This window comes from Zootoca vivipara, chromosome 7 (genome assembly GCF_963506605.1).
Source record: "Zootoca vivipara chromosome 7, rZooViv1.1, whole genome shotgun sequence".
Taxonomy (NCBI): Eukaryota; Metazoa; Chordata; class Lepidosauria; order Squamata; family Lacertidae; genus Zootoca; species Zootoca vivipara.
Genome location: NC_083282.1, coordinates 25,975,726 through 26,002,768, shown reverse-complemented (window position 1 = coordinate 26,002,768; position 27,043 = coordinate 25,975,726). Strand labels below are relative to the sequence as shown.

Genomic DNA, 27,043 nt, shown 5'->3' with positions numbered 1-27,043 from the left:
ATTTACCAGTATGTGGATTGCTGCTATTTAATTCTGTATATAAAATTTTCTTTCTAAAGTTTCTTTTTTGCTTTTCCCTTTAAGGGAGTTTTAAAAAATAAAAACTATTGGCAGAAGACTTATTTGGTTAGCCTGTGCCAGAAGTACATGTTTCTTAATGGAGCATTCATTGTTTGAGTCTCTACACTCATGCCTAGGCAACAAGTAAAAAGAACCTGACCTTTATGCACTGGAAATGTCCTCCTGGTAATCCCTTCTGTTAGGAGAAAGTTGGGCCAGAAAAACCCTTTAAACAAAAAGGCTACAAGTTGGGGATGACCCCGCAAATGCACAGTGGATTGAATCCAGACATTCATTTTGCAAGGGATGTGCATGAGGAAATTTTGGAAGCCTGTAGAGCAGTGTGAGATACAATGCAGGAGGTTGTAGGGGAAGGGAGAGTTTGCAAAGATGGCCTCCCTATTCCTCCAGTGAGGAGTCCCTGCTGGATTTCTGTCCCTGCTATTAATGGAAAGAACCCTGTAGTTTGTGAAAGGGCCAGTCTGAATCCAAATCCTAAATTAGGAATTTTAATCCAGCAAGGGTAGTTACGTCATTTAGGCAGAGTGATCATGCATGTGATGGTATTGTGTTGGAACTCAAAGGATGGTGTTCAACGTCGTGCTAAGGTGATTGTTGACACACACATTTCGGTTTGCCAGATGAAACAATTTTTGGGACTCTCCCAATCCTCCGGAGCAGATTGTGGGGTGGATGGGAGGATTCCCTTTGCTTCAGCGGAACCTGTTATACTGTCTTCTGCTAGCGGAACAACTCATTTGACCATTTTAAGGTACAATAGATTTCACATTTAATATTAGAAAATATACTTGGCTTGAAAATGACATTTTCTTTAGTTGATGCTTCTTTAAATGTGCATTGCACTGTCTTGCCCAAGCAAGACTACACTTAGGACTGGCTGATAAAATGTAATACAGCTTTATGAATAAGAAATAAGATTTGTATTAGTATAGCTCATGCCTTATTACTGTGCCAGCTTTAGATATTCCCATCTCAAAATGCAGTTTCCACCTGTTGCACGAAACTGATGAAGCAATTTTCTTGTTTGTGGAAGCTGGGTCGTTGGCAAACAGAATTGTTAAGTTTGTGGCTCTCACAGGCCAACTCTTTCATCAGTAGTTAATACTCTGACAAATATAAAATCAATACTTTCTACGTTCTAAGTGTTGAATAGGATTCGTTTGGCCTTTAATTCTCAAAACACATTGGAATGACTTGCCATTGATTGCCTTAACTTGGTTTTTTGTTATTGATTAGGACGTGCCATGGCAGGTGAAGAGGGCTTTAAGTGATTCCGCCAACAAAGAATTTTCAAAATGAAAAGTGAATTAGAATGACAATAAAAATAAACTCAACTCTTAGGACTCCCCATAGATGGACAGCCTAAATGCCTCAATTCTGAGTTTTAATTTGGAGTTTATCCCCCCCCCCCATTGAAAATTGTGTATGTATCAAAGTCTTCATTAGATTTTCTATCTTATAAGAGGAAATGTTGACGTGTGGACTAATTGTGCAAGTTTTATTTCATATTCAAATATTTTCCAGGCCTCCAGATTGCCTAACACCAAGAATGTAGGATATAAGTTCCATGAGGAACAAAAAAAATAAGTCCCTCATGGAGACTTTGATTTTTAGCATGGTTACCATCCTCACATACAGTAAGCCTGTGTGTGTGTGTGTGTGTGTGTGTGCGCATGTGCATTCAGCTTTTTGTGTATGGCAAAAATTAAAAATCGAAAAGGGGTGGGGTTCCGGGAAAAATTGACTTTGGCAATCCCACCTGCCACTGAACTCAATGGGTTTTCACTATGCACAATTTTGGCTTTAGACGCAGTCCCCGGAACGTAATTCCTACATACGTTGTGGGCCTACTGTATTGCCAAACTAGTGGTTATGTAACATGTATACCATGTGTGAACATGGTGTGTCCATACAATGTGTGGAAATGTGTGTTTGGCCCTGTTTGATGATTGCACAGTGTTAATCACAGTTCCCCACATTTACACACTCAATATTTGCTTAAAAAACAGATGTTTATCCATGACACATGGAGTGTTATGATAGTGTAAAGTCATTGGATAAAATGCTTGAAATACATAATGAATGTTGCTTCCTGCTTTACGAGATGATTTTGGTGCATTCTTATAATTGCTGCTAAGTGATGCATTTTATATTTTTGATTAGTATTTTAACTTGCAAAATATTAAAAGGCAAATAAAATAGCTTGTAAGTGACCAGATATTAAAACCTGCTCTTTCTCTTCTCCCTCTCTCCCCCATCTCTCTCTCTCTCTCTCTCTCTCTCTCTCTCTCTCTCTCTCTCTCTCTCTCTCACACACACACACACACACACACACTAACACATTCCCAACAACACAGTTTTAAAAAACCAAAACAGTGGCAGATAGACTTGCTACCAAAGTGAGTGGAGGTGATTAATGTGATGCAAACTTGGTATATCATTGTTGGGGGCAATGCTATTGATATAGCTTAATACAGAACCATGGCCTTTTATAGCGTATGACAGCTCAGCATTCCTCAGTTGAACTGCTGATTTAGGAAAGAAAAATTTAATACGTAACAAATTTTAAACCCCAAAATGCTTTAGCGTGTTGGACTGTGGAGGGTTGTTTGTTGTTTAAATGTAATTCACAGTTGAATCTTACCTAGTTGAAGGAGATGTTCCATCAGCACAAGCATTCTGCTTGCCTGGTGAAATGATCTCCCCTCTCCTCCCCTTGTGTGATTCTGGAGGTTCTTCTGGCCCCTCCAGCCAATTTTGGGGAATGGGGTGGAGAGGGGGGAAAGCCCATTGGGCTAGGGAAGTCCTTGCTGGGGCTTCTGCTAGCTAGGAAAGGCCTTGCTGGGGCTTCTGCTAGCAAGACTAGTTAGTTGAATCAGATCGATGGGGTATACAAATGGTTTGAGATGGGTATTATGTACTCAGAGCTTCAGAGACATAAAAATAGAAAACATTGCTTATACCGCTCCCATTTTGTGTTTGATGTTTTAATTTTAAAGTCTGATCTGCTTCCATTTTGAGAACTCTGCAAATGTACATCTTTCTGCTTTAGCCAAACCTCAAACAATATGTCAATAGTACTGAATACTATTATGGAACGATAGAATATAAATATTTTAAATGAATAAATGATACTGGCAAAGGCTTCAGCATTTGATTGATGAAGCATTTGATTTGGAATGTCAGACATCCCAGTCAACAAACTTTTGTCTTGCATTTAAACTTGGTTTGAACTCTCCTATGTATTTTATAGGAAGAAAGACCAATCTAATAATAAAACACACCTTACTCTCTTTTACGTTCAAGGACAATGACTTCCTTGGGAATGTGCTTCATTTTGCAGCCAGCATGATAGTCTCAGAGTTCTCTCCATTTAGTCAGAGTTCTATTTTAACCTAAACCTTGTGCCATTTCCACATTAATCACAGCAAGCTATAGAAAGAAGAAGACTATTATTAGTTACTAGTTAATCAGCTTAACTTACTGCTTCTCTCCTTCCAGTTTGAAACTGAAATATATAGGTATTTTCTGGACTTCCGGGGGGGGGGGGTTAGGACAGACTTTTCCCATTAAAGTAGATAAACTTATTTATGGCAAATGTTTTAACTATTAGATAATCTTTAAAATTGCATGACTTCTGTAGAGAGATGCACATTGACCCTTTCACTATGATTCATTCTTAAATGTTGCTGCATTGGAACAATCTTGTTTCTGTGCTACATTCCTGGGTGGACTAAATCAAAAATTCCCTGTTTCAGACATAACAAATTCTGGTTTACTGCAAAGCAGAATAAAGCTCCGAGGCTTCCATGTGAGTGGAAGGGGTCAAAAGAAGAGTTTTCAAGCCTGACACGTGAAACCAGGAAAGATCATCAGAGTGCAGCTAGTATGTATTGTTTAGACCAGCTTTTTTCAACCTTGGGTCCTTAATTGTTGGATTACAACTCCCATCACCCCTGACCGCTGACTGGGGCCAATATAACCTAGTGATATAAGGGGACCCAAGTTTGGGAAAGGTTGGCTTTGGTTTTTGTGTGCCCATAGTTAAATTTGGAAACCTGAGCAATCATTATGGGCACATGCACACACTCAAGCTTCTCCCACCACCCAGCTATTTGCATTGGGAAAAGGTGGGATTGCCTTTTTTCAAGTTTAATGGAGGTTGAACTTCCTGGAGACAGCAGCTAGAGAGGGAATGGTTGGCCCCTACAATGTCTGTTAATTCTCCAACATTAGTTGTCTTCAGACCCTTTCCATAAACAATAAAGCTCCCTGAACTTAGCCTAGGCTAGAACTTTAAAATTAGGGAGATGTACACATACTTAACAGGCGATATCCTGTTAACTAGCAAATCTAGTTACTATCCTGTTAACTAGTGTTTTGAAATCATTTTTCATAACACTAGCAAATCTAGAGTGAGAGACAAGGGTGATTTCCATTGTTTCCAAGAACTTTTCTTGTTGTGAGACTTTTGTGGGTGAGCTGAGAGTTTGTTTGGACCCTGGGTGAGAACCCAGAGGTCTAGAGGGGAGGATATGTCAGAAGGAAAATGAATGGATAATGATTTTTATATACAGGTATTAGTAACTTGGCATTAATGTAACATTTTTATATGTAACAGTTTATTTTTGTAACATTTTGTTTAAGATTTCTTTTGTTGCTTCAGTTTTTCATGCAACACTTACAGATGTTTTAAATATATTAAGCTGTAAGAAATTAATCAATTTCTATGAAAATTTCCTGGAAAGTGGGATGAATGCATTTGTATGGGAATGTCCTGATCTTCTAGTGGACCTTTCTGACTTGTACATATTTAAGAGATAGTAGAACCATTACAAATTCTTTATGTTTCTCTGTAGCCAAAAGACTGCTTTGTCTCTGCTTCTTACTTGAATATTTGTTAAATGGTCACACACACCCTTTTTTTTTTTTTTGCTTCTACTTGTCTAAGCAAGGGATTTCTTGTAGCAAGCCTGAAGTGTCCAGTATCGCTAGATGAGGAATGTGTCTAGCTGTCTAGAGGGAGAAATCTGAGCCAGCTTTGTAAAGATTAACATGGTGAAGTGTGAAGTGGATTTTAAGTGATTAGGTTACTGGAATATCTGTTTGATGATGTTTCTGAAGGTTATGGTCTGTGCATTTAACAATTAATAAATTAACCATTATTTCATATGATGAATTTAAAATTGACATGGGTCCTCCGGACAACTTTTAGGTTTTTGTTTTGTAGAATTATCCTGTATATGTTTTTGTCTATTCACCCCCACAGTTTCACCCCAGAACCTTGCTTGATCTGTGAATTCTTTACACAGAGCAGTATTGAAAACAGCCTCTGCTTTCAATACATGTTTCTCCCAGCTTGCAGAATGTTTGTACATAGGCATATATTAACTTGCATAAGCATAAAATCCATTGGGAAGAAGTAGTTGTGCAGATCTAGGTAATAGAAGGTAACACTGGTTTTCAGGATACGCTGGACATTAATTATAGTATGTGTAGTATTAAACCTTAGGGAGTGGCAGTGTTAGAATCTGATGTAGGATTTGAACTTCTTTGAAGGACTTAAGTTCATGTGAATCCAGACCTTAGACTTTGTAAATCAAACCCTAAATTGACTCTAGATCTATGTTTTTATTTGGACAGTGTGCTGCACTGATAACTAAGCAAGGAGGAGTTTATAAGATAGTGTCTACTCTAAAATGTCTCATTCTTAGAAATAATTAAGGAAATGGGCATTTCCTGATCAGCTAGTTTGTGCACCATTGCATTGCTTTTCCACTTTTTTCCTGAAGGGACTACTAGCCTGTTGAAGACGGGTGAGAACTAAATGTAGAACTGCTAATTTGACTCATGGGGGTGGGGAAGAGAATGCATGTTGAGGAATGGTAAATTACAGGGTTGAGTTAATTCTGTGGAACGTAGTTACACAGAAGAAAACATGCTTATAAACCTTCAAATTATGGGTTCCATTCTAACTTCCTTGTATGTGTGAGTGATTATGAGTGATGGTGATAACATATTTAAATATAATTTCTTCCATTTAATATTGCCAAATATTTTTTAAGGTTCATATCTATTGGTGGTATATTTTATCCAGAACTCGTTTTTCAGAAGCAGCTATATTAATTTGTCTGGAAAGATACCACTGACTGTCTCAAGAGGTCAGTCTGCAGTGACACTGCCTGGCTGCTTCCTTTTCTAGGGGTCTTAGTGGACTACAAACTTAACATGAGTCAACCTGAGAGTGATGCAGCAGCAAAAAATGCTAATGCTATTTTAGGCTGCAACAACAGAAAAGTGTCCAGATAAGACAATAACACAATGAAATTTAAAATAGTAACAAATTATTGCACATTTATTCAAAATCCATTACAAACTATTAAGTTTAAGTAATGCAAGGAAATCAATCAGCTTGATTCAGTGACACCAGAGAGAGCCATTTTCAAATAACTCAAGGGCTGTCACATGGAAGATGCAGCAAGCTTTTTTTCTCCTGCTCTGGACGGTAGGACTCGAACTAATGGCTTCAGGATACAACAAAGGATATTCTGACTAAACATTGTTCATCAGAGGAATGGACTCCCCTGGAAGGTGAAGGACTCTCCCTCCTTGCAGGTTTTAAAGCAGAGATTAGATGACCATATGTCATGGATTCCTTCCTTCCTTCCTTCCTTCCTTCCTTCCTTCCTTCCTTCCTTCCTTCCTTCCTTCCTTCCTTCCTTCCTTCCTTCCTTCTTTCTTTCTTTCTTTCTTTCTTTCTTTCTTTCTTTCTTTCTTTCTTTCTTTCTTTCTTTCTTGTTCTACCCAATCTCAGTCCATATTTCATGGCTGGTTAAATCATCTGTCCCCCCTCCTGATTCTCAGCACCTCTTCTTCTGCCAGTCTTCGGCCAATAGGGACGTCCAAATAGAGACAGCAATTCCTTCTGGGAGGAAAATCATATATCTTCGATGATGAGGTCATCTGGATGGAAGAGAATGAAAAAGAGAGGAAAAAATATGTTCAGTCCTCTCCGCTTTTTGTAGCTGGAGTCAGTCTGGGCGCTGCCCTCCAAGGCCAGGTGGGAAAGGCCTGCCAGGCAGGGAGCAGGTCCTGCAGGATTCCCAGCAGGAAGACCTTGGGCAAACAAGGGACAAGGGAGTTCACTGTCCCCAAGGTGTGGGGCTCACCTTCTTTCAGATTTTTCCGGAAACAGGCTAACTCCGGCCGAATTACAGTGTTCTGCAGAGGAAAGAAAAATCTGAGTCTGATGACACTATGAACCCCACCCTGGATGGGTGGAAGAGAAGCAGCCCCATGCCAGGAAGGACAAGTCTCCCTATTGCGGGTTCCCCAAATGAATACAGGAAGGCAGGATACTTACTCTGAGGCGGGGGAATCTTTGTGAAACGGCCAGCAGCAGTGAGATGCTGCTGGCCGCTAGTTTTCTTTCATCCTCACTTCCCCAAAGGGCGTAATATCTGAGGTCCTGCGGGAGGAAAGAAATGGGACAGTCAGTTGGGTAAGGGACGGGGGGGGGGGCAACCCTAAAACCACTCCTGATGCCATCAGGATACTTACAGTAAGAAGCTGAAGGAGGGTACCAGGATTGGGGGCTTCCAGGAGGAGACCCCCCAGCAGGCTCTGGAATGGCCTCTTCAGTTCCTGTGGGAAAAGAGAGGAGAGAGGTTGAGTGTTGGGTTAAATCTTGTAAAGGTGTGAGAAAAAGAGCTGTGCAAAGCAGAGGAGCTGTGCAAAGCAGAGGACATACCTCTTTTTCCTCCTCCTGTTCTGCGCCCCCTAGAACTGCCTCCATTGTCTTATGCAGGATAGCACTGACCATAGCGAGGCTGAAATGGGGTCTCATAAAGCTGGAGAGAGAAAGGGAAGGGGTTAGACGCTGCCTCCTCCAAGTCTCCCTTGCCCCCTCCTCCCTCCTGCCTACACTTGCCCACCCGAAGCTCCCCCTGGAGTTCTGCCCCCCAACTCCCTGCAACCCCAACCCCACCCCAAAGACCCAACTCACCTAAGCTGGAGGAGGGCCTCGAAGGCCAGGGCCAGGCTCAGGGGGCGATCCCTGAAGTACTCCAAGTGGCCAAGGATATCCTGGAAGAGAGCAGATGAGGAAAGTCAGCTCCTTCCGGGAGTCTCTAGAGGACGACTCTGACCCCAAACGCCAGTCCGTCTCTGCCCCTCCCTCCCCATGGGGGTCCCTCGCACCACCCATCACTCACCAGAATGGCTTTGGCCATCTCCTGCTTGGAGTACTTCAGGGTTCTGAGCCCCCTGAGCCGAGCTGCCTGGCAGTCCTGGATGACCTGCAGGAGGTAGAGCTGATCTTTGTCCAGCAGCTGAAATGCAAAAGTCAGGCTGTCAGTTCCTTGCAGGAGAAGGGCTCCTCTGCATCTGAGAGTGCAGAGTGGAGGGCAAAGAGTCTAGGCAGTGGGGGGCAGGTCTGAGGGATCCACTCCCTGCTGTCGTTTTATCCAATACTCACCGCTAGGGGAGGGATGTGGAACCCCAGCACATCTGCAAAGAGAAGGACATGGGGACAGGTGAGTTTGTCCCTGAGCCCCTGGCAAGGCTGTTCTAAGAGTTTTCTCCTGGATTCTAAGTCCTGCTACAGGGGAGGGACACCCCAGGCCTTGGGGGCCAATCCTGACCTCCTGCCCCCAGAAAATGGCTCCCCAGGGAAGGTGCCTCTCCTGCTTACAACTGCCCTCCCACTTGCCCCAAAGCCCAGCCCCCTGCTTCCTCCTTCGGACCCCACAAAATAGGGGGGGTTACGGGGGGGGTTGGGTTTCCAGATGCTGGCCCAGATAAGCCTTGGGTTAGATCCAGCTGTCTGGCTCTGTGCATCTTTAGACTAGCTGCACCCCAGCCCATTTCTGCCCTTCTCTGTCCCCAAAAGGAGGGCCACTTGCTCACCTGAAGGCACAGGCTGCTCTGGGCCTTGCAGGGGGGCCACCTTGTTGCTGCGACCAATCAGGCATCTTAAACACCTGAGCCTAGAAGAGATGAGCAGAGAGAGAGAATCAGAAGCCATCAGCCCCAATTCTTGGGTGTGTGTGTGTTTGTGAGTGAGGAGGGGCAACTGGACCAATTCCTTTCATCTCTCTGCAGTTCTGTGACCTCAAAGGTGATCACCAGAGCTGGAAAGAGGCAGCCCAGAGCACGAAGGGCTGGCAGAGAGAGAAAGGAGGCCCCAAGTGCTATGGGTTCAAGAGCTCCGGCATAAAGGAAAGACAAGCACTGCCAGCTGTTAAAGGGCTGCTCTGCCTCGCCTTCTTTAAACAGCCCTGCCATTCCTAGAGAGGGTGGAGATGCCTAGGAGGGTCCTCCAAGCATCAAGGTGTCCCAGAAGAGGAGCAGAACATGAGGAAGGGGGTGGAGTCTTCCTTGGATCCAGAAAGACCCCCAGGAAGGGGGAGAAGGCCAATGTCATAGGGCAGCTGGAGAGATGCACAATGGAGCGAGACAGAGATGTAGTGGTTGGAGGGCTGGACTAGGAGGACATGGGAGAGCAGAGTTTGAATCCCCACTTAGCCATGAAGCTCCCTGGTGGACCAGAGAGCTAAAGCTGTGCAGGGGAACCCAGGACTCACACCCCACCCCCAGAAGACCAAGAGAAAGCAAAGGAATGCTACTTACAGCCTGCACATATTCTTTACGAAAAATTTCCTCCCTCCTCTCTAAACTAACTAACTATCTAAAATGCCCACCCAAGACTAACTCTGACACCACCCCCACCCCCAAACCCAGCCCTAAACCTAAGCCTAACCCCCGCCCTAGCCCTACACTTGCCCCTAACTACTACTCTATAAACAAAATAAATATATACAAAATATATACAAAATGTGCACAAATGTGCACAGAATAAAAATGTAAAATAAAAATGAAATAAAATAAAGAACAAAAAATAAAATAAAAATGTAAAATAAAAATATGAAAATAAAGAACAAAAAATAAAATAAAAAGTAAAATAAAAATGTGAAAATAAATAAGTAAAAGAATAAATAAAATAAAGATAAATAAAATAAAATGAATCAAATAAAAGTAATAAATAAAATCAAAATCAAAATAACAAGCAAATGAACACCTCTCCTTCTCTTCTACAACCACCACCACCACCTCCTCTCTTCTCTCTCCTCTGACCTCTCCTCACTAACCCACAATGGCCACCTGCAAGTCAGTGGCTTTTAAGGGAAAAGCAAGAGATGTCACAAAGGAGGACAGTTGTCACTGTGGCAACTCCCCCCCCCCACACCTGGACCTGGCCCCTCCTGAGAGGTGATGCGTCTCTGTCAGAACTTGGAGGCACCTTCTGTTCCGCCTGCAGCTGGGCTGCATCTTCTCTTAGCAGATTCAAGTCGGCATTTCACATCCTTCTTCCTGCAGCCCCATTTCCAAAGGGAGACCATCCCCACATCCTTCAAGGCAGGCTCGGGGTCTCCATTGCGCAGGATTGGAACATCTACTTTGCATGCAGGTCTTCTGTCCTGGGTGGCATCTCAGGGGGAGCCTGAGAATGTACCCCCCAACCGAAACGCTGGAGAGCTGCTGCCAGTCAGTGCAGGCCAGTTGAAGAAGGATATTGAGCAGCTGCTCACTGGAAGGACAGATCGTGAAGCTGAGGCTCCAATACTTTGGCCACCTCATGAGAAGAATAATTGGAAAAGACCCTGATGTTGGGAAAGATTGAGGGCACTAGGAGAAGGGGACGACAGAGGACGAGTTGGTTGGAGAGTGTTCGCGAAGCTACGAACATGAGTTTGACCAAACTGCGGGAGGCAGTGCAAGACAGGAGTGCCTGGCGTGCTATGGTCCATGGGTTCACGAAGAGTCGGACACGACTAAACGACTAAACAACAAGATTGAGCAGCTGGAAGGTGAGCAGAGGAGGGCGACTAGGATGGTGAAGGGTCTGGAAACCAAGCCGCATGAGGAACGGTTGAGGCAGCTGGATATGTTTAGCCTGGAGAAGAGGAGACTTAGTGGAGAGAAGAGAGCCATCTTCCAAGCTTGTTTTCTGCTGCTCCAGCAAGCTTGTTTTCTGCTGCTCCAGACAGGAGGGCAGGAGAGGAGATTTGGACCATTAGGAAGAACTTTCTGGGACGGTGGTGGACTCTCCTTCCTTGGAGGCTTTTAAGAAGAGGTTGGATGCCAATCTGTGAGGGATTCGGCTGCAATTTGGGGAGCACATAGCACTGGCCTACTTTACAGGGCTGCTGAGCATCCGAAAGTGCCTGACAAATGTTGAGCCTTCCATTTCATTGTGGGGAACAGCTGCAGCGCATCAGGAGGCGTCCTCCAACTTCCGTTTCTTTTCTCTCCTTCAGCCAAAGGGGCCGGGCTGGATTACCAAATAGGCAGAGTAGGCACTGGCCTATGGGCCTCACACTTTTTAGGGGTAAATTGATCAAAATAAATATTGATTTGATCTTGAAAGAAAATGACAATCAAGCTTTCTTAGTTCAAGGTTATTCCAACGTGTGCAAGAGGCCTGCCCCCCACCCAGATTTTGACTGCTAAGGGGCCTCCACAGGGTTTAATCCAGCACTGCCCCATGAACGGCTCAGTATAACTGAAGGAGCGTCTCCACCCCAAATCGTTCAGCCTGGACACTGAGGTCCAGCTCTGAGGGCCTTCTGGCAGTTCCCCCACTGCGAGAAGTGAGGTTACAGGAAACCAGGCAGACAGCCTTCTCGGTGGTGGCGCCCACCCTATGGAACGCCCTCCCATCAGATGTAAAGGACATAAACTATGTGACTTTTAGAAGACATCCAAGGCAGCCCCGTTTATGGAAGTTTTACTGCATATGACAGGTGGGCTATATTCAGTATGGTGGATCACAGATTGTGCAGGCCTGTCCTAAGTCTTTAGCACACCCACTGGACTTTTAAAAATGCCTTCACACTCATGGAACTTCCATGTTAAAAAGTAGCCAGGTCTAGCAATGTGCCTTCCCTCTTTAATATTATTTTAACAGGCTTAGAATAGTTGTGGATTAGCTAGTCAACACACCTACACACACACACACACACACACACACACACACACACACACACCACACACGTCTTTAGATTGAAAATGATGGTCTGCACCTTTGAATGTCATTATAAATTCTTATAACTTGTCCAAACTTTATGATGGGTATAATTAATTTTATGATATGGCTTTATACCAGATATAGCCACAGCCCTATTTGAATATCCTTTACTGGTGTCCATATGGGGGGGGGTAGGTGGGAGAGAGGGGAAAATAAACTGTGCTAAACCCATGCAAGATGTCCAATTAATGGTATCACTTTGGGGGCACATTTTATCTTCCAGTCATTTCATCATCTCCCTCCCCCAATTTAGACTTAATTTCTCATTCTCATAAGTGCATTTATCCTTATAGGCACATCGAGACTGAGAAAAATTGCAGAGAACTTTTCAAAACTTGGAGTGTTGAACTTTAGCAGATACCAGAAATATTTGGCATCAAGAGAAAAAGAGAGGCTTCAAAGTTAGCTTATATTTCATATGCTATGATTTGAATGGACCAATTAAAATGGGGGTTAAACCACTGGGATAATTTGATGTGATCTACAGAAGCAGCTCATTGTTTTCCCCTTCAAGTATAGAAATGTGGGTGATCTTCTAATGAAACAAGGTAATGTACAGCAATGCACAAATAATGACAGTATTCCTTCCCAATAGTGTCCGGACAAATGCCTCTAGAGCAGTCTGAACACAAATTAATTCATTTTGGCAAATGCTGCACAGGTCCTGAGTGACAGAATTTTACACCACCAGCTGCTGGTGAAAGGAAAGGCATGTAGAATCACTTGTAAAATATTAAGATTACAAAACATTCTAGAAAAAGCACCCTCCATTATTGATTCAGTTTTTCCTTTCTACAGAGTTGACACATTGGCTTTCAAACAGTCACATTCCTTCCTCGAAGACACACTATTGATCTGAAACCACAGAGCTGAAATTGGTCACATTTCAGAATCTTTCCTCTTGTAATGATGACTGCCTATAACCCTTCTTAACAGGGAAAGTGCTTTATAGTGTTTTCTCTCCCATTTGGAAAATCTAGTCAATCTCACGGCCTTTTTCCTGATGTGGTTGTAAATGAGCTACTCCATGTTTACATGCTGAATGAATAAGCAGTTTCTCCAATTTTGTTATGGTTGAGGTTGGTAGAATAATGGAGTCAATTGGAGTTCTGCAAGAATCTGACACTTCACCAGAGAGCTCACATCCCTGTTGCTTTCTAGAATCCCTGCTTTGCAGCACCCTGCCTCACCCTATCAGCAATGTGTGGTGAGAGCCAGTGTGGTTTAGTGGTTAAGAGCGGTAGACTTGTAATCTGGGGAACCGGGTTTGCGTCTCGGATCCTCCACATGCAGCTGCTGGGTGATCTTGGGGTAGTCACACTGCTCTCTGAAGTCTCTCAGCCCCACTCACCTTACAGAGTGTCTGTTGTGGGGGAGGAAGGGAAAGGAGAATATTAGCCGCTTTGAGACTCCTTCGGGTAGTGATAAAGTGGGATACCAAATCCAAATTCCTCCTCCTCGTGACGCTTCGACGCTTCAACCCCATCAATCATGAAGGCCTCTTCTGTCAAAACACATTCCAAATAAATAAATAAATAAATAAAGGCAGGACAACATGCATGTAAATTTCTGGTCTGATTGTAATTGTTACTGGCATTATAGTAATTTTAACAGGTACCACTGGTGTGCTTACTTTACTATAAAATACCAGTGATGGACCAGTTAGAACAATGGTATATGTTATGCAATATGAGACCTTAGAGGGCAATTCAGTGATGTACTTGAATCAATCTAACGATAATTTTGCATCAGTGGAAGCAGTTAAAAATTGCTTCTAATGTGTTAAGTGCATATATAATGAGGTCTATGCTAGGTTCTATTCAGGCATTTCTTATTAAATGCAGACTTGGAGCTATGATGGAATTTGAATAGGTGGTGAATACACAAGTATGTAATTTTCAGTGTAAATTGCAACTGCATTCAAGGATTGAACTCCAATTTGCTATGCAAATACACTTAGCATGCCAAATGCCTTCTCTCTCTCCAGCTGGCATTTAGAAGTATATACACTAATTAGGGATGACAGAACATAAAGGGAAAGAGATGAATTCACTACTGTCTGAAAAATTATTTGTATTTACTAGGTTTGTAAAGAGAATGGCTGTGACCAGCTTGAATCTTATGGGCATATTTCTACATAGGCTGGTAATTTGAAGCACCATCAAATCATAGGTTACTCTAGGTTGTGATGCAGCTTGCTGCTGCATTTGCCTCGGTGTCTAGTGTGGCTCATTACTTCATATTGATAGAAATTTACTTTATGGCAAGAAAATCACTTTCCTGCCTAGCAAGAAATGATAGCAGACATGAAATGTCTCCTATAAGTTTCTTGAGAAATATCATGATACTAAAAAACCTGTATACTGGACATGGCACACCAACCTGATATGTTGAAGTAGCAGACAGTTTAGAGCAAAATTAAGGCATTAGTATCTCAATGATGAGTTGTATTTTCATGATTTACACTGCATATAGTGCAGAAAGAGGGAGAGATGGACAACATCTGTATAATGCTATGCATGGTGAGAATGAACTTCCAGAAAGCTTCCAACTGTGAAGATGGCGAAAGCTTGGCCAGAGTGCATCATTGATTTTGTCTTGCTGATATGTATCCTTTTAAAATGCAAAGCAAAATTTATTTCAATCCTAATCTAGTAGCAAGAGCAATGGAGATTCAAATTTTTGCTCAGTGAAGTTTGCTGCTGGAATGCTTCAGACCACACTGCCTTTCTGCCCAAGTTACATTAACAGAGTGATTATGCAGATCAAAGTAGCAGGCATGACTGCTCATTTTAACTCCTTTATAGGGGCAGGATATAAGTGTGTTAATTGGAAAATAAGATGTTGATGTTAGTTCCTCTTTTGCAAATGCGTTTTTCCTAGTGGCTTTGTGGAGGATTATTAAATGGCCTCTGTGGTTCTTTGGTTATTTTTAATGCTGCTTTGTGTGTGTTAGCAGTCCTCAGCTCAGGGTAGTGCAGTGGTTAGAGTGCCGGACTAGGACCTGAGAGAGCAGGGTTCAAATCCCCACTCACCTAGGAAGCTTACTGAGTGACCTTGGACCAGTCTTTCTCAATCTTAGCTTAACCTACATTACAGGATTGTTCTGGGAAGAAAATGGGGAGGAGGAGATACTACTATGAGATACAAATGGGGAGTGGGAATTACCAGGATTTTAAGCGGAATACTGTTTTAGGATGCATGTGAATGTTACACTGTCTTATGAGTTGATCCAAGATAGCTCTGATTCACACTTGGGTCTTTGAGTGAGAGCTGACTGGATAAACTGTTTTCCTTGATTGATATAGAGGTTTGAAATTCCAGTTAGAATTATTTGAAATAACAGACAGAATTAGATAGCACTATACCTTGTAAGGAGTGGTATGTGTGTTGTGAACTACATTAACTAACTGGGTTATAGATCATTGCCTGGTTATTTGTGTAATGAATTGTGTGAATACATATTGGTGTGACTGGTCAGAGAGTGAGGAAGAATGGGATAGGTAGAGGGAACTGAATTAACTGTATCAGGGATGTGTCAAGTGTCGGGCAGACTAGACATTCTGTTTTGGCGCCCACAACCCAGTCCCAGATGCCATTTGGTTCCCAGCTTTTTTATCCCAGTTTCTAACACTGGTGTTGGGACAGTGTGTTAGCTTATGCCTAGCTGTGAAGACCACTGAGACACTTGTAAACTGAATGCTTTGTGGGCTGACTTATGTATCCTACTGACATTAAAGCCTTTGGCAAAAACTGTTCGGAGTCTGAGTACTACATCCATCAGTGAGGGTCAGGACAATTTAGTTCTTGACACTCTTAGGAAACTAATTTTCTATGCAAGAATTTTGACTTGATCATTTCTAAGCAAAACACATCTTTAGTAATGCTTCTGAAGTTGATTTCTCTGTCGTAAGTGACTGAGTCACATTCTAAGTTGCAAATCCTCGTGGTAATAGTTTCACATTGGATGTGTGTCAATCACTGAAGCAGCTGCTTTGCTCTGCATTTATATTTAAATAGGAAAAAGTTATCTGTGTTGAATTTTAAATGATGTTACTAGGGTAAAGCAGCTCACTGCCTTTGTCACTTTATCATCTCCCAGTGAGGCAGTCTACTGGACATCTATTCCCAGTCATGAGCAGCATGAACATTTGAATTTGCAAAGCTTTTACTCAGGTGAATGCTTAATGTCATGTAAGTTCAAACACTTCCCATCCCTACTTCTCTGAACTTCCTGTAGATTTAATTAGAGTGCTTTAAAAAGGGGGGGGGGGAATACTCTGAACATGCAGGAACATATGCATGAAACATTTCTGGCACAACACATGTGTTTAGTGAAGAAGTAGTGCCATATTTATATCATAAGAAGAGGGTGAATATGTAAACATCATTTTTATTCAGCTTGGAGGTTGCTTTTACCTTATTTTGAAATTTAGGTTTAAATACACTGGGAAGGAGGTTGTCTTCTGACACTTTGTGGCTTTTTCCTGCAATTCAAATTCACCCGTGGTGCAAATACTGGAAAACATAGATCACATGAGATGAATAATCCAGGACCTGGCGCCTTCCATGCTTATGTTGACCCAGGGCATATATGACTAAAAATAGGGGCAAACATGACATGAATGGTAATTTGCATTTGGAATAGTATATCATGGATCATGAACCTTCCTTTTTGAGAAATAAGGCCTGGTACAAGTGAAGGCACATCTCTTTATTATATGATTTTGCTCACGCCTGCCATGCTTTATTGAACTCTTGTTCTAGAGAATTCACTGACTACTCTGAGTAGAAGAAGGGAGGGAGTAGGAGAGCTAAACATATTGTCTATTCTTAACATATACTTTGAGGCTTCAAAGCACACAGACTTTGGGAGGTGCTCGCAAATGGAGAATCTTTAGGTGCAAAATGTGCCTGGCATTCTCGTATTTTCAATCCCCGATCAGATTACGTATATATCCAATACTGTTCACTTCTTTTATTCTGTGGCAGTCTTCCCCAACCTGGTTCCCTCCAGACAGTTTGGACTACAATTCCCAACAATTCCAGCTAGCATGGGCAATGGTCGCTAATGATGAGAATTACAGTTGTAAACACCTGGAAGGCAACAGGTTGGTTAAGACTGTACATTTTGTTTTGTCACTTTTGTATAGTCCCAGTGGGGCCAATTATAGTTGATGATTATTCAGTGGACAACTGATTACTTTGCATGGCCTTGAAAACAGTTTTGAAGTAAAATAAAAAGTAATATCCATTAATCTAGATGAGTGAGGCAGAAAAAATGAAGTAGTTTGTAACAACTAAAATATGTAACCCTTCTACAGAACCAGATGGCTGTCTCTCTAGGCATGAGATTAATCTCTTGCCAAGACTGGTTCTGCAGATACGTAAGCAAGTGTAATTTTTTTAACAGGAATGGATTCTGTAGTTAAAGGAGAAAATGCATGGCTTTTAAGGCATATACTGTAGCTTCATGGGTGACAGTCCAGTAATGACTTCCCCATGTAACATAACGGGAAAATTAGGAGTTGAAATGAAGTGAGTGTTTCATGCTCTCTCATAGCAAGCAAGTGTTCTCTTTATTGACTAACCAGATTAATGGTTCGTCTCTGTCAACTGCCAGTCATGCAAACAAGAATCAACGGCCACACTTGCCAGTCCAGTTGCCTGATAGCAGTTTGTTGCTTCCTGAGGCTTGGCTTGAGCAGGTACCTTCTCAAATGGATTCCTTTCCACTGCCCAGGTCCTTTGAAGAAAAAAAAAAAGGATCCCTGCCTTTACCAGTTTTTCTTTGAGGCTGGAGATGAGGACTTTATCGTAGAATCATAAAGTTGGAAAGGGACCCTGAGGATCATCTAGTCCAACCTCCTGCAATGCAGGACTATGCAGCTGTCCCATATGGGGATCAAACTTGCAACCTTGGAGTTACCAGAACCATGCTCTAACCAACTGAGCTATCTAGGCTGCCAACTGAAAGAACAAATTTTACAGTCAGGTAAGACCTTTCCCAGAGACTAATTTAATAGTGGACAGTGTTGGAAATGTGCTTAAAGGCCCGGTGACAGTGTTCACCATGCAGCAGTATTAGAATCTGAGATATGAAATGGCACCTTAAACTGAGGTTATGGGCGCAAGAACGGATGTCTAGACACACTTTTTTATAGCAAGAATACAGTGCTGAAAATGAATGAACTGTGGCTAAAATACTATGTTCATTTTTCACATGGCCTAGTCTTTCCCACCCCCCTAATATTCTTAAGAGGGCCTCTTCTCCAATCTTCAGAGAGTGGTTGGAAGTGGGGAGGCAGAAAAAAGGTCCCCCTTTCCTTCCACGCTGCAGTTTTAAGCTGAAATCTTAGGCACAGTACTGCGCCCAGAGCTCAGAAACTGCTTGCGCTGGTGAAATTCCCTGTCGCAAAATGAGCCTAGAACAGTGGGAGTTTCCAACACTGCTGTGCAGTAGCACAAGCTGTATGAAAACCAGACTTCTCACAATCGGGACTTTCAAGAACATTTGATTTGTCTCCTTGTCATAGAGAGCAGACTGTAGGAATACGGTACAAGGGAGTAGTTATGACTCAGATCAGGCATAGGCAACCTTGGCTCTCCAGATGTTTTGGAACTACAACTCCCATGATCCCTAGCTAACAGGGGCAGTGGTCAGGGATCATGGGAGTTGTAGTTCCAAAACATCTGGAGAGCCAAGGTTGCCTATGCCTGACTCAGATACTGAAACAATCCACATATTCAGTAACAAATTGAAAGTTAGTAGTCTCTCAGATAGCTATCAGATATTAAAGATCAACTGTGGGTGTTTAGCTATGCAGAATTTGTAACACTGTTTTCGGCATTCACAGTATGTTAGAAACAAGTCTGCATAAAGCCTGTCATATTCTATTTCTCAGCAGAAGTATGTGGTGAAGTGGATAGTATCTTGCATGCTGGTAATGGTTGGGAGATAAAAGGGAGAATAGTACTAGCTGTGCAGGCAGTTGAGAATAAATAAATATGCTGTGGTTAGATAGGGAACTCAGTGTGATCTTGCATGTTTTGTATTAAAATTAACTTCTAATAGCATCCATGTCTCTCCTGTGACATTTTAGTGTTTGTACCATGTATAGAATCACTAGTTGGGTATTGTGATCAGGGACAAATCCAGGTATGGTAGCATACTATATAACCTGTATGTAAAGCAATTGTCACCATGAAAAGTTTTGGGGTGGTGTGTGAAAACCTTATTATACTCTTATTGCTGGGGGAATCAGCAGCAATTGCTGAGTCCCAGTTCAAGTTTTTTTAAAAAAATGTTTATTGCAAGTTCTAGCATGGCATCAGAGAATAAAATAGGTGTGCACTTTGAATTGCAAAATGAGAATTATACAGAGGAAATTGGTTGCTTCAAGTGAAGATTGCACAAAGGCTTAAGAAACCTCAGAAAAAATACATACTTTCCTGTGTTTCTATGAAAGAGCAAAGAGATGGCAAATAGATTAGGTGCATTGTCCAACATCCTTAGCTCTTGCTTCTCTCAATCCACGAGGGCAGCTTTATCTCTTTTTAATAAGCGTAGATTTACTTTCCCTGTTGTGCTTGAAAACACTGTGCAGTTTGCACAGTTGCTGGTTAAACTTAGCTGAAAGACTGGTACAGAAAACCCCCAGAGCTTAACAGTATCAGATGTACCTGTAGTTATCTGAAGCTAGAATGAATTACAGGTCTTTTACTGAGGGTAGAAGCTTGCAACACTGATGGTTAGGATATTGTCTTCTGTCTGCCTTTTGTTGTAATCTGTCTGAGGAAAGTTGTTCAGAAAGCAGAGTACATGCAATTAAACTTCTAATCTGGAAAGAGACAATCTATTTCCATAGGCTAATTTAGCTGAGTGGTAAGCAGCAATGCATTTGATGGCGGTAAAGTCTGCATGTTGTTAGCCTTACCCTACTAACTAGGTCTGCTTAGCCAACCATTTGATGCCTTATTCCAGAATAAAGACAGCTAATTTTTGTTGATAAATTAATTGGATATTGGTATCCAATGTATTGAACAGAATTTTAAATTGTATCTGCAGAAAAAGAAAGGACAAAGAAATCCACACAAACCATGTAGAGGTGTTAAGATAACCCAGTGCTAGTTACAAAGTTGAAACGAAGTCCCAGACATCAGATTTCTATAAAATCCTGAAACTTACAACAGAGGAAAATATTGAAATCCTACTAGGCAAACTTTTCACCAAAGTTTCACTCGCTCATAGGAAAGTAGAAATTAAACAAATTGGCAAAGTTAGCCTTTGAAACATGTAGTCTAGTAGTCAACATATAGTCTAGCAACATCTAGAAGGCACAAACTTCCACCATTCCTAACCATCAGGGTTTGAAATTCGCCAGATGCCGGGTGCATTTTGCACCTGGCTATTGGCCTCTTGCGACTAAGTGTAGATGCCCAGGAGCCAGGAGGTGCATTCCTAGGGATCCCTGGATTTGAGTGTTTTCACACACTAGCAACACATCCTGTAGGATTCTCTCCATTATATTTTATCTGCACAATCAGAATGAATTTCAGGAACCAAAAAGTCATATTGAAAAATATGACTTTTGAGCCGCCTGGCTCAAAAATGGCAACTAGGCATTCTGTTTTGTCGTCTGTAACCCTGGGTTAAGGAGTCATTTAGTGCCTACCATATATATATGAATTTCTAACACTACTATCAACTCTGCTGACTTTTGCTAATCAGAGTTGTAGCCTAGCAACAAATGTGTTGGCTAACTTGTTTTAAAGTATTTTAGAATCTAACACTAAACAATGCTGACCAGCTGCATTGTGTTGAAGGTACATGAATCTTGATACTGATCACTATAGATTAGATATTTCCATATTAAATGTAAATGTTATTTAGTCTACAGAATATGAAGGTATCTTGAAGAACTTTGGGACAGTGAACATGTTACTTTTGCTTCCAATGACTAATGTGCAATCAGATTGTGAGGAGGTCAGTGTGCTTCATTAATATATGAATAGATGGCCACATTTCCCTATGACAAATTGATGTAGATTTCTCGTGTAAAATACACTGCTTTATCATATGATTAATTACTGTGGGTCTTCTACCTCTAGCAATTGTGCTGTGGTTCTAAGTGATTCGTCTCCCTGCTTGGGATTTTTTATTTTTAAAAAAATCTTCATATTGAGCTTATTTACTCAGATTCTCTGCACCCTCATATTCCCATCTCAATCTTCATAGAATTGTTGAGTTGGAAGGAACCCTAAGGATCATCTAGTCCAACCCCCCAATGCAGGAATCTCAACACATGCCACCTCCCCAACCAATTGGAAACAGGATCCTGCCTAACTTCGCAAAGGAAGCAAGTGTTTCGTCCTCCCACAGTTCTACTAAAAAAATCAAAAAAATCTTACATGTATAATTGTATGTATCCTTTGCTGATACACTCCCGGTTTCTTAGAGTAACCATAATTTATATATGTATTTTAAAATGCTGCAGAAATATGGTACTGTATGGGGTGTGACTCTTCTATACATACTTTCTGAATGTAGACTTGCATACTTAACTCTATAATACATGGGTGTCTCTGACATAAGTGGGTGCTGAACACAAAAGGCAGTCTGGTGTGAGCAAAACTTGACAGAGTTGAAACCTCCAAATTCCTTGTATAAATTTGTTTTAAAACAGATTCCTCTTCCTTTGTATAATTTGGAACAATTGATATGATATGATTGGTTTGTAAGTGAAAATTTAATAAAAATTGATTTAAAAAACCCAAAACAGATTCCTCTTCCATCCCTACTTTAATGATTGGCAAGTGTTGCTAAGGATGAGATTGAATGCTGCCAGATGAGCATTTAAAAAACCTCAGCTTTTTCTTCAAGAGGGTTAGCAAGGCACAAATTCAGACTCGATGCTTCGTACTGCTTTCAGTGTGTAGAATTGTCCGTCTTTCATTTTAGGGTTGCCATATTTCAAAAAGTGAAAATCTGGACAGAAAAATTGTTGAGCTGTTTTTGCAAAATTGCAAAAAAGGGGGACGTTTTTGAGCTATTTCTGAGGAAAATTGACACTGCCAACATAGGCTGCCATATGTCCAGATTTTCCCAAACATTCCACCGATTTATGTCTAGACACCGCTTGTGGCTGCAGTATTCCAGATATGTCCAGGAAATTCTGGACGTATGGCAAGCCTATTTTAGCACACTGTTTTAGCAATAGTCTGAAACTTCCATGTTTCACTTCAGAGCAGTCAGTTAATTTCAAGGTGGGAACATCAGTTTTGAAGAACTTTGCCTTTGACAATGTTTTAAAGCTTATAAATTATATGCGTTTTGCATTACATTAAAGGCGTACTGTTTCTTTGTGTGCTTTCTTCTAAAGGCAGAGAAAATTAAGTGTAAATTACATTACCTGTGGAACATTGCTTTATATTTACATAAAGTTACATTTACAAAATTATACTGAGGCAAAATGCAACATAATCATTTCATAATTTATAATCAATTCACTGTGATTATATTTTCTCTTGATGTAATTTAGTAAATGGAGTATGTGTAAATGTTCTTCACTTAATGTATGCAGTTTTCAGAGATTTTCGAAGAATGAGAATTAAGTGTGTGCCTCGTACATTTTGGCTTAATAGCTATTTTGTTGAGAAGAAGTCTCCATTTGTCATAGCTTAAAAGTGGGACAACTGGAAAACACTTTGAAACTGGAAATAACGTGGGATTGATTTTCTTTACATAAAGCATCTCCACTACTGCAATTCCATTATTCAGCATTTTCAATGTAAATTTACTGGAATAGTTGGCTTTGTAGCAGGTCTGTTGTGGGAAGAACAAAAGCATAGATTTTAAAAGTTATTGTGTAATAGTCAGTATATCAGAATGATTGGAAAGAATATAAGAGTTTTTGGAAGCTAACACCTGTTTTTGTTCTACTAATGTGAAACAAGAAGATAAATGCAGTTGTTATGCTACAAAAGTTATAAATTAAGCTGATAAATTTAAATTGGGGTACAACCCAAGATTGCAAATGGTTGATCTTTTCCTGAATACTCTCACCAACACTCCCCCCCCCCTTGTTCCATTATTATTCTGGTGCCACTTAGTGAGTGAAAGTTTCTTGCAGCTACTTTCTGTAATTTAACAATTCCCAAATATCAAAGAATGTTTATTATAGCACAATTAAATGTGTTCCCATTAGCTATCTTGGATACATGTATTGGGAGAATGTTAATGTTTGATAGACTCTGCCAGCATGACATGTGATGGTTGAAATGTATAATAGACTGTGTATTATGCAATGATTTACAGTGGCTATTTATATTGTCTCCTTACAAGGGTTGCTCCTCAGCATTCTCTACGGTATGTAACACAGTTATTGGCCAGTAGAGGTGATCTTTCTCTAACTAAGAACTAGTGCCTGACAGCACAAAATGTTTATATGGAAGTATGCCCTATTGAATTCAATGGGACTTATACTCTCTTAAGTGAGGTTAGGATTGTAAACTAGTTTACTTCCCCCCCTTCCAACTGCTTTTCCTTTTGTTTCCTATCTTTGTAGATTGTACTCTCAAGCGCAGGGGTCAGCAAACTTTTTCAGCAGGGGGCCGGTCCACTGTCCCTCAGACCTTATGGGGGGCCGGACTATATTTTGGAAAAAAAGATGAACAAATTCCTATGCCCCACAAATAACCTTGAGATGCATTTTAAATAAAAGGACACATTCTACTCATATAAAAACATGCTGATTCCCGGGCTGACCACGGGTCGGATTTAGAAGGTGATTGGACTGCATCCGACCCCTGGGCCTTAGTTTGGGGGCGCCTGCTCAAGAGCAAGGACTGCCAGTTCTTATTGGTCTTTAGTACACCATTCTGGAAGTATTGTCCCCCCCCCCCGAGGAGTGGGGTAAAAATCCTTCAAATAAATAACTGGGTGACAGAAAATTTAGCTTATACTTCTATATCACAGTGTCTTGATGGTTTTCCTGGTTGTGTGGAATGTTTGTAAAATGCAACAAGGTTTTCCGGGTAGAAGTAGAGTCTGAAGAGTTGTGGCAGGATTGTGGTTGGTAGCCACAAAACTTTGTAGTTGGCATCCAATTGACTACACAATAATATAATATCAACCCTTTAAATGTCTTGCATGTTTTGATCATAACAGTGCATGCATTTTCTGAAATGGTTCTCAATTAACATTAACCTCAAATTTGCATATCATGGTAAGATGTTTAGCAAGGCACGCATGAGCAGGAAGGAGCTGTTTGGGTCTTGTACTCCCTCTCTCCTCCTCCTGGAAGGATGGCTCTGGCAGATTCCCCACACTGCACTTTACTTGAATGAATAAACTTCAAACCATGGTTTCTGAAGCTGACTTGTTCAACTAATCAGAATTTGTTATAAACCTCAACCACTGCAACAAGCTGGCTTTTAACAGAAAGCAAAAATGAAATGCTGCTTGAAGTTGTCCTCCTCGGCACAAAGCCATGTTTTAAAATGCTGTGGTAACTAGTTCAAATTGAACGATAGTCATGAACATTTGCATGGGTCTACAAATTTGGTGGCTAGTAACCAGAACTTAGTCTGAGAGTGGGAGGGTGCTTTCTGATCATGTCCTGCATGTTTTGTTTCCCATAGACTTCAAGATTCCCATTGTGGAAACAGAATGGTGGACTAGATGGACCTTTGGTCAGATCCAACAACGCTTGTATGTTAATATGCCCCTCCTGATTGGGAGATTGGCCAGGACCCCATTGGACTATTACCAGGGGGTGGAACCATCGTATTATTGGTGGATGTGGGGAAGAGACTGGCTGGATACCCGACTTCTTTCTCTGTCTGGTATTCAAGGCCCTGGGACAGTTTGGTACTGTGTCACAACCTTATTCCTACACTTGAGGGGATACAACAAAAGGCAGAAAACACTTTGCAGTTGTGCACTTTATTACAGCTTCCATGTAAAACCTTAGAAAGCTATAATTTTGTTTGGCAGAGGTTTATTATTATTGGGCAGCAGTTGCCCTGACGAATACTGTGATGCCATTTAGACAAAGTTCATTTGTGCAGAGGGAAACTGCATAGTTGGTGTGTTTCATTACTTAACTTTAACCGAAATGACCTTAGCTATAGTGTTTTCTTCATTTTGAAATAGCACGAAAGGAACTAAACTATGTACGGTGCCCGGGAAAATAAATAGCCTGCCTAATAGTCTGCTTTATTTTAATGCCCAGCAGCATATTTTTTACAATGAACATATTGACTTAGACAGGCGTACTTGAGAAGGTACTTTCAGTTTAGTTCTCGGCTATCGCTCTATACAAAACCCATTGACCCGTAAAAGTGTGTTGCTGAGTGCTGCATGTTCTTGGATAGCTAATATATTGGGTCATTTGTTAATCGTAGTAGTGATCCTGAGGATGTTCTAATGCGCATCCTGCATTGAAAGAACTCTGGTTTTCTTCAGCACTTAGAATTGTTATATTATTCCAAATGCAAACAAGTTGAACAACTAACAAAGAACTGAACCTCAAGGTCTAGCTTAAAGGCAACAAAGAATGTTTTAAGAAACCAGCAGCAAATGGTATTGGCACTTTTGTTGAGACTCTTGCTTTGCTTATTGTTAGACTTGGCTCTGACCTCAGAATACTTTGCTTTTGGATGTGCAAACAGAATAAGAACAGGCAAAGGTTATATTATTTCTTTACGAATTCTGTTGGCTTCAGTAACAGCTGTATGTGGCTATATTTAAAATATTATCATGCCTTAGAACTAGTCATCCAAGGGGATAGCTGTATTTAAAAGCGTAGTTTATCCATTTAAGACTTAATGCTGCCATACTAGCTTCCCCCTAATTTGATCAGGAGAGCTGTTGTATCAATGAACTGCCGCAAGAGACACAATTAACTGGGTGCCTTGAAAGGATGTGGGTCATAAGGACCGTGTTGTTTGCCTTTCACTACAGCTTTGTTTTATTTGCGATGCTTATAGGCTGTCAAGGTAGTTTCCAGTATAAAATATAAAACAAATAAAATCTTAAAAGCCAGTTAAAATGTGAATCAAATAAAACCTAATAACACAGAAGTGATATAATACCTTTTGAAAAATGCCCAAGTCCTCAAATGTTGTCAGAACAAAAATGTGGCCAGTGTCATGGAGGAAAACAAACAGACCAGAGTAATTACAGAAAAGGTATAGGTTAGTCTTCGATGGAAAGGAAGAGAAAGCCAACTGCGATGGCTTTCATTTCTCCTAGTATTGATAAAAGACCATTTCTCGGAGAAACTCTTATTTTAAAGATTGCATTGTGCAGGTTTTTAAAAAATTTGTAGGAGTTAGTGCAGAAATGGATTCTGTGCTCTTACAATCATGCCTTGGTTTACTGTGACCTCATTTGTACTGTAATATGCATGTACCAGGATTGTGGCCTTAAAGCCCAGTGCTGCTGCCTTTGTAGATAGACTTAAGTACCAGTCAAAGCTGAGGGACTCTAACCACTTCAAAAGTAATTGTAAAGCGTAGTTAAAGGGTTTACCAGGAATGTGAAGCTCTTTTCCACTTTATTCCTATCCACTAATGCTGGGGAGAAATATGCCAGTTTCTTCAGTGTCTAAATTTCTTATCATAGAATGAAATATACCATGGAACCTGCTGTATAAATGGTAATACATTTCATTTTATAGATTTATGTACTGCCTTTTTTGCACTGCAGTATAAAACTAGTTGAAACAAACAGAAGTGTGGTAAATTCACTAGGAGGCTGACTTCATAGGGAGGCAGTTGCACTGAATTCTATTCACTGTTATAAATCTCCCCTTGCCCATTTCACCAGTTGGCAAAGAAAAATTAGTTTACGTTTAATACTTTAAAATA

At 41.1% G+C, this 27,043-nt stretch overlaps 1 protein-coding gene and 1 long non-coding RNA gene across 2 annotated transcripts in view; one reads left to right on the top strand and one right to left on the bottom strand.

Annotated features, from left to right (window-relative positions):
- The window catches only part of HS2ST1 (heparan sulfate 2-O-sulfotransferase 1), a 92,755-nt gene that overhangs the window by 12,808 nt on the left and 52,904 nt on the right, over positions 1 to 27,043 (top strand). The window lies entirely within an intron of this gene.
- LOC132592429 (uncharacterized) overlaps positions 17,781 to 27,043 on the bottom strand; it is an 88,208-nt gene continuing 78,945 nt past the window's right edge. Inside the window, exon 3 of the long non-coding RNA XR_009557878.1 lies at positions 17,781 to 17,915. This is a non-coding gene — a long non-coding RNA (uncharacterized LOC132592429). The remainder of the gene's footprint in view (positions 17,916 to 27,043) is intronic.